Raw genomic sequence first — 7,862 nt, 5'->3', positions numbered from 1 at the left:
AAGTATATCAGAGCTGACAGTGACTAGAAATATCCAAAAATATGCACAGCAACCAGGAACGAACGTTTGAATTAGTCATTTGAATGTTAAAAGGACAGCGTTTGAAATAAAAAACAAATAACAAGTGGCAGAAACACACTGGAAATGACTCAGGGTACTGTAACACTGGAGAAATGACAGAGTACTATAACACTGGAGAAATGACTCAGAGTACTGTAAGACTGGAGAAATGACTCAGGGTACTGTAACACTGGAGAAATGACAGAGTACTATAACACTGGAGAAATGACTCAGAGTACTGTAAGACTGGAGAAATGACTCAGGGTACTGTAACACTGGAGGAATGACAGAGTACTATAACACTGGAGAAATGACTCAGAGTACTGTAAGACTGGAGAAATGACTCAGGGTACTGTAACACTGGAGAAATGACAGAGTACTATAACACTGGAGAAATGACTCAGGGTACTGTACCACTGGAGAAATGACAGAGTACTGTAACGCTGGAGAAATGACTCAGGGTACTGTACCACTGGAGAAATGACTCAGGGTACTGTAAGACTGGAGAAATGACTCAGGGTACTGTAACACTGGAGGAATGACAGAGTACTATAACACTGGAGAATTGACTCAGAGTACTGTAAGACTGGAGAAATGACTCAGGGTACTGTAACACTGGAGAAATGACAGAGTACTATAACACTGGAGAAATGACTCAGGGTACTGTACCACTGGAGAAATGACAGAGTACTGTAACGCTGGAGAAATGACTCAGGGTACTGTAACACTGGAGTAATGACTCCGAGTACTGTAACGTTGGAGAAATGACACAGAGTACTGTAACACTGGAGAAATGACTCAGGGTACTGTAACACTGGAGGAATGACAGAATACTGTAACGCTGGAGAAATGACGGCAGGTAGCTTAGTGGTTAAGAGCGTTGTGCCAGTAACCGAAAGGTCGCTGGTTCTAATCCCCGAGCCCACTAGGTGAAAAATCTGTCGATGTGCCCTTGAGCAAGGCACTTAAACCTAATTGCTCCTGTAAGTCGCTCTGGATAAGAGCGTCTGCTAAATGACCAATTATTATTATTAATTATTTACTGTAACACTGGAGAAATGACACAGAGTACTGTAACGTTGGAGAAATGACACAGAGTACTGTAACACTGGAGAAATGACTCAGGGTACTGTAACACTGGAGGAATGACTCAGAGTACTGTAACACTAGGGAAATGACTCAGGGTACTGTAACAGTGGCTCTTAATGTCTCTGAGGCGTCAATCTTAATTATCTGTTGTGTTTCATTACAAAATAATTGCAGAGCAGTCAGGACAGCGTTTTCTGTTCATCAGTTGACTACAATAAATAGACCTGTCTGTAAACCAATCGCTGCTCCCGTGTCCTTCAATCAGCTCGCTGGTGCCCCGCCTAAAGGACGTGGGGTATTTTGATTAAGAGAGGGAAACGGAGAGTTTGATTGCTGTGGTACTGTGTGTGTCAATACAACGTGTAAGTAGCCCTATTTTTGTGTGTTGGGAGGAAATCTTTGTGCAGGGATTGATATTTATGGTACTGTAACACTGTGAAGAAGACAACCTTTTATCCATGATGGTCATTACAATGTTCACCATCACCTTTATCTTCAATCCCATGAAACACCGACCACTCAGCTAACCTCTTTTCTATATATAGGCCAAGCTAACTCTCTCTCTCCCTCTGTGCATCCAGTGTGTTAATCTATTCCCCTTTCTCTGTAACTGTGTGACCTCCCCACTACCAGATGAATCCCTCGTCTTTCATTGTTAACGCTGGCCACTCCGCCATATTCTTCTATAGCGGTTAGAGCGTTGGGCCAGTGACCGAAATGACGCTGGTTTGAATACCCGAGCCGATGAGGTGAAAAATCTTCCGATGTGCCCTTGAACAAGGCACTTAACCCTAATTTGCTCCAGGGGCGCTGTACTACTATGGCTGACCCTGTAAAACAACACATTTCACTGCACCTATCCAGAGTGTTGACAATAAACGTTGTTTTTTTTATGCGTCCAGTGTGTTTGTCCCTTCTCTCCCTGAATGTGACCTTCCCACCACTCAGCCCTAGAGAGGCTCAGTTAAACTAAGGCTGTGTTCCAAATGCTCCCTATTCCCTATGGGCCCTGGTCCAAATTAGTGCACTACATAGGGAATAGGGTGCCATTTGGAACGCAGCCCTCAGAGAGCCACTCTCTACCCTGCTCCCTCCCTGGGACTCCTTCATTTCCTCCCCTGTCACCCTGGGTTAGGGCCAGCATGCATCTTCCCACCCTGCCTGGCCCTGCCTGTACGAGGCTCTGTGGTTGTAGCTGTGTAGGCTACCGAACACTCAATCAGCAGACATGTTACACAGGCTGTCTCTCCATCCATCCATCCATCCATCTCTCTCTCTCTCTCTCTCTCTCTCTCTCTCTCTCTCTCTCTCTCTCTCTCTCTCTCTCTCTCTCTCTCTCTCTCTCTCTGTCTCTCCCTCTCTCTCTCTCTCTCTCTCTCTCTCTCTCTCTCTCTCTCTCTCTCTCTGCATTAATAACATAGGAAAGAGACAGAATTGTCTCGTGATAGTGATACAGCACTGTCCTTATATGATGTTGGCCGTGTCTGAAATCAGTCTTGCCTACTACCTGCTGTATATTAATCTACATACTATATCAACATACATACTGAGAAGACTTCATCTATGCTCAATTTGGTTGTTCCCCGCCATTCGTTCCCTTTGATACACCCCTTCCGCATAACTGATGATCAGCTTTTGTGAAACACACGTGGGTCTGAACATGATTCACCTCCTCAATAGCATGCAGCCAATTCGTACTAGATGAAAAGTAGAAAGTGAGTATGACATCTTGGCATTTAAAGCATACAACATTTTCACATTTTCTATAAAACGTTCTATTTTCACATGCACAATCAGGGTACTGTTTTGAGTACGTGTATTGAGACAGGCCCATTGTCTCATTCTTAAATGACTGAATTGGCGTTAGGGATGTATTCTGATTATAGATTTCTGTTGTAAACAGAGAGGTCCTGGTTGCACTCCTCCTATAACAATTAGTTTTTGGGATAATGGACTTGAGAGGGATGAGAGGAGGAGGAGAGGGAGGGGTGGAAAAGAAACATGATAATTTCGCCAAGACCTGAAGGGCAACGGCAGGCCCCCAAATTCAATAAAGAAACAATCAAGCGCGGCTAACACGGCATAATGGCTTTTTAAAAAAGATAGATGTAGCGTAAATGACTCCTTTATGTCCAGGAGGAGCAGGGAGAGAATGGGTTGATGCACTAGGTGAGGAAATCCAGAACCCACCAACCAGCTGATGCTTTCTGATTAGCAGCCAAATTGCAGGAGAGGAAAGAGAAGAGAGAATAGTTGTTTTTTGTGTAAAGGTGGACGGGTGGAGGCCTTTCAGCGAAGGGAGCGTTGGCAGCCATTTTAATTCCAATATGGATTTGTATGACCCAGGCCTGGGAGGGACTGGGAAGTTACTTTTTCAGCTCATGTCAGGCTCTGCGAATCATGTGTGTGTGTGATCCCCAATCAGCAGCAAGACGAGAGAGCATTAAGAAACACATAAGATCTGTGGGTGATATGATAATGCAACTTTGACTGCCTTCCTAATCAAAATCAAATCACATTTTATTGGTCACATATACAGTACATATTTAGCAGATGTCATTGCGGGTGTAGCGAAATGCTTAATGGCACCTGGTAGAATCTTCCTCGACGAAGAACAGCGGCTTTCCCAGGCAACTTTAGACCGTTGTTTACAATGCTCACACACTGAAGAATGAACACACACACACACACACACACACACACACACACACACACACAGTCCCCTCGCGCCACACACACAGTAATAGTAATCCTCATTCACGTCCCACCATGCCTTCCTACCAGGAAACCCTGTAACCATCATTCATCAATCTAAAGGAGTGTGTGCACTAACCATTTTTGCTCGTCGTAAGATAGAATTGAGATGGGGCTGAAAACGAACCGGGTGTATCTCTTAAACTGTGATATGAATATTTTATCACAGACCAGGGAAGGCTTTATGATTTACGATGCAGATTGGGAACACACAAGCTAGGCGTACGTCCCAAATAGCACCCTATTCCCTATGTAGAGCCCTATGGCCCCTGGTCAAAAGTAGTGCACTATATAGGGAATAGGGTGCCATTTCAGACAGCCTAGCTTTCTGCTGCCACTTTATTATCCCATCTGTATATCTACTCACAAGGACCTCCCTGCAACGGGTGGTGTGTAGAGGAGGGCTAATGTGCATGCCGCCACTGTTTGCAGTACACTGCTAGTCACCTTAAAGGTCTATAGAAACATATATTCCATACACAATGCCCATAGAGATCCTGACGTGTTTTTGAATACAAACAGTATATATCGCTCTTGACCTCTTTCACCGTCACGGTCCTCTTTTCCCTTACTAAGCTAGCCTGACGTGGTGGATTGTGAGATGAAGGACAGTGAAGAATGCATGCACACACACACACAGCACCATATCCATGTACCGGAGCAGCGGTTAGCTACTGTCATAGCCTTCTCTGCGAGTCCTGTGAGCCCTCCAGAGATCTCCCTTCCTCTGTGAAATTAGAGATCACATTATTATAACACCCTGGAGAAATGGTCCTTGTCCACACAACTTTCCTTCATTAAAGGTCTTTAATTTAGCTAGAGTACAGTACATGTACCAGGCTGCCTAAGAAGACGAGTGTGATGGAGAGATGACGGTCTGATCAGTGTCTAATCACCGTCCGACATCTTGCTTAACCTAACCTTGTGTTAGAGAACATCCCCTAATCTGACGACTTCATCGTGTGGGTGCGTGCGTGCATCCGCACATGTGTGTATTGCCGAAGAGACTGGGGGCGATGTGTAATGTGCAATCACCCTGGAGACTGGACATGATTAAGCTCTCAGAAAGCATTAAGATTATGTTAATATATTCATTACCTGTTGGCTGGATTAGATGTCATGTTGTTAACCTGTTCAGCGCCAACGGTGTCCATATTAGGACAGCCTCAGCCTCACAGGGAGTTAGTGTCAGTGTAATCCAGACTAGGTCTCAGTTTGTCCTCATATGGACACCGTATGAACCAGACATGGCCAGAGTTTGACTGACTGTGATTTGAGGAACCTTAAAATAAATTAGGTTAACAGTTAACTCAAACTTTTAAATGGGGTAGGGTTTATGCTAAAGTTTCCATTGTACTGGATTTCCAAGGTGATCTGACAGCTTGTATTCTGAATGTCTGATTAAGTAGAGGTTTTCAGTCAAACCAGGTGTACAAACAGTAGAATATTGAAACGGATCATAGACCATCCCTGTTCTTGATTTAGTCATTTTGCCAGAATAAGGGATATTGCTGGAGTTGGTACGCCACATACTGTATGTTCTGTGAAACCCATACTGCACGGGTTGAATTTGAACATGTAAACATTTCCATACACCTGCAGTATGAAGTAAGGGCTTTCAAAAGTCTTACAGACAGGTGGCGTAGAGCGGTGACACACACACCACCTGCTAAAGCTTATGTTGGTCGTCTTCTCTCTCTTTGTCTCTCTCTCTTGCTCGCGCTCCCCCTCTCTCTCTCTCGGTCTAAACTCTCTTTCTCCCTCTCTCTCCTCTCTCTCTTGCTCGTTCTCTCTCTCTCTGGCACTCTGCCTCTCTCTCTCTCTCTCTCTCAGTCTCTTTCTCTCTCTGTCTCTCTCGCTCGCTCTCTCTCTCTCTCTCTCTCGCTCGCTCTCTCTCTCTCTCTGGTTCTCTGCCTCTCTCTCTCTCTCTCGCTCTTTCTCTCTCGGTCTCTTTCTCTCTCTGTCTCTCTCTCCCCCTTTCTCGCTCTCTCTCGGTCTCTTTTTCTCTCTCGGTCTCTCTCTCGGTCTCTTCTCTCTCTCTCTCTCTCTCTCTCTCTCTCTCTCTCTCTCTCTCTCTCTCTCTCTCTCTCTCTCTCTCTCTCTCTCTCTCTCTCTCTCTCTCGGTCTCTTTCTCTCTCTCTCTCTCTCTTTCTCTCTCTGCCTGCCCTTTCCATCTGATTGAGATGAGGCCTTTACAGGCCACTTGACAAGCCTTCTCAATAACAGTCCTAAGGTCAACCAGTCGCCGGGGAAAGGGAAATAAAAACTAAATAAGTACACCAATCATAGCTCTGTATTCATCAATGTTGGATGTGTGTACATGTTTCAATGCACTGAAAATGCTTGGTTATTTTTCTATAGTGAGTTGTCAAAGGAGATAGATGAAATGCACTCACTGTTAAATAAAAACTACTGGTAAGTTGGAATCGCCGCACCTGCATAAAAGTTCAGTCAGTTTTATTCTGTAGAAAGTCTGCTGGGACAAGGAACCAAACTTAAGTTCCTAACTATATTCTTCAACAGTACCCCATGTTCCCTGAGGTGCCTTCTGTGGAACTTTCTGACACCTGGCACACCTTTACCTGGCCATTGAGTTGGAACGAAACCTGCCCCTCACTCCCTAAGCCCTCAACCTTTACTTTATCGCTGGCTGTTTCAGGGCCATAGGGAGCGGGGGAGCTCCACATAATTAGCCCAGGGTAGAGTGAGGGGAGCTGGGGTAGCTCGGTGCAGTCTCCCCCATGGCTCTCCATCACTGAAAGGGTCTCCATTGGAAGTTGCCTGCCAAGGAGGTCTCTGCGATGCTAAGGCCCAGAGAGAGGCTCCTTTTAGGGGGACGGGCTTTCCTTGTGTCACTGCTCCATCCTCTCCATCCTCCACAGAGCAGATCCCAGATCACCCAGGCCCCTGGTGCATCCCCTGCTGTCCCTCTACTGTCGGCCCCTCACACACAGTTTTAAAGCTAGTTTCCTGCAATTCTTTTCATTTTGCCATGGATAATGCTGTTATTTTGCTCAAACATAATAACAAAATGAATACTGCTAAATTCATTGTTTTTGCAATTTTCTATTCTCCTTGACTGTCTCAAATATTAGTTCTCAAATATTATATTATTAAAAAATATACGTCCATTTCTACATACTTTATATCGTCGTTTAAGTTTACACTGAAAGCATTTTTCCATCCCAAAAATATATACCGCTTAGGCGGTACGCCCAAGGATTGCGATGGCAGAAAAATCCCTGCATGCACACACATTTATACTGACTACACACATGCACACACTCACATACAATCATCATTTATGCTGCTGCTACTCTATTTATCACATATCCTGATGCCTAATCACTTTACCCCTATACATATCTACCACTATCACTCCAGTATCCCTGCACATTGTAAATATGGTATTGGAACTGACCCTGTATGAAGCTTCTTACTTTCTCTTGTTCTTCTTGTTTTTTGTTCTACCTTGTTATTTTTAGTGCTACATTTATATTTATTACTGCATTGTTGGGTTTGGAGCTTGCAAGAAATGCATTTCACTGTAGTTGTGCACATTACATTAAAACTTGAAACACAAAGACACACACAGAAATGCACGCGCACACACACACACAGAGACGTGCACGCTTGCGAAAACACACACGCTGTAACTGTTAGACGGTGGACTGTCTGCTGCTAGGCTCTAACCTCACCTGAGGTGAGAATCAATCATTTTATTCCACAATTTTTGCCACATTTCACCCATCACTACAAATTGTCTCCTTCCCTGGTAACGACCACCTTTTTGCAGGATAATTAAAGTGGGAATGGAGAGCAGTTTGGAGGGCATAAACTGTCCTTGGTAAGTAATGGTCTTTTCATATTCTGTTTGAATGACAAAGGGAAACAATTTTGCATTCAGAAATTGTATATGCTTGTTATTTTCCAATTTTCTACATAAAATATCGAAAAAG

The sequence above is a fragment of the Coregonus lavaretus genome (assembly GCF_964263955.1).
Source record: "Coregonus lavaretus genome assembly, contig: SUPER_35_unloc_1, whole genome shotgun sequence".
Lineage (NCBI taxonomy): Eukaryota > Metazoa > Chordata > Actinopteri > Salmoniformes > Salmonidae > Coregonus > Coregonus lavaretus.
This window is presented reverse-complemented; position numbering follows the sequence as displayed.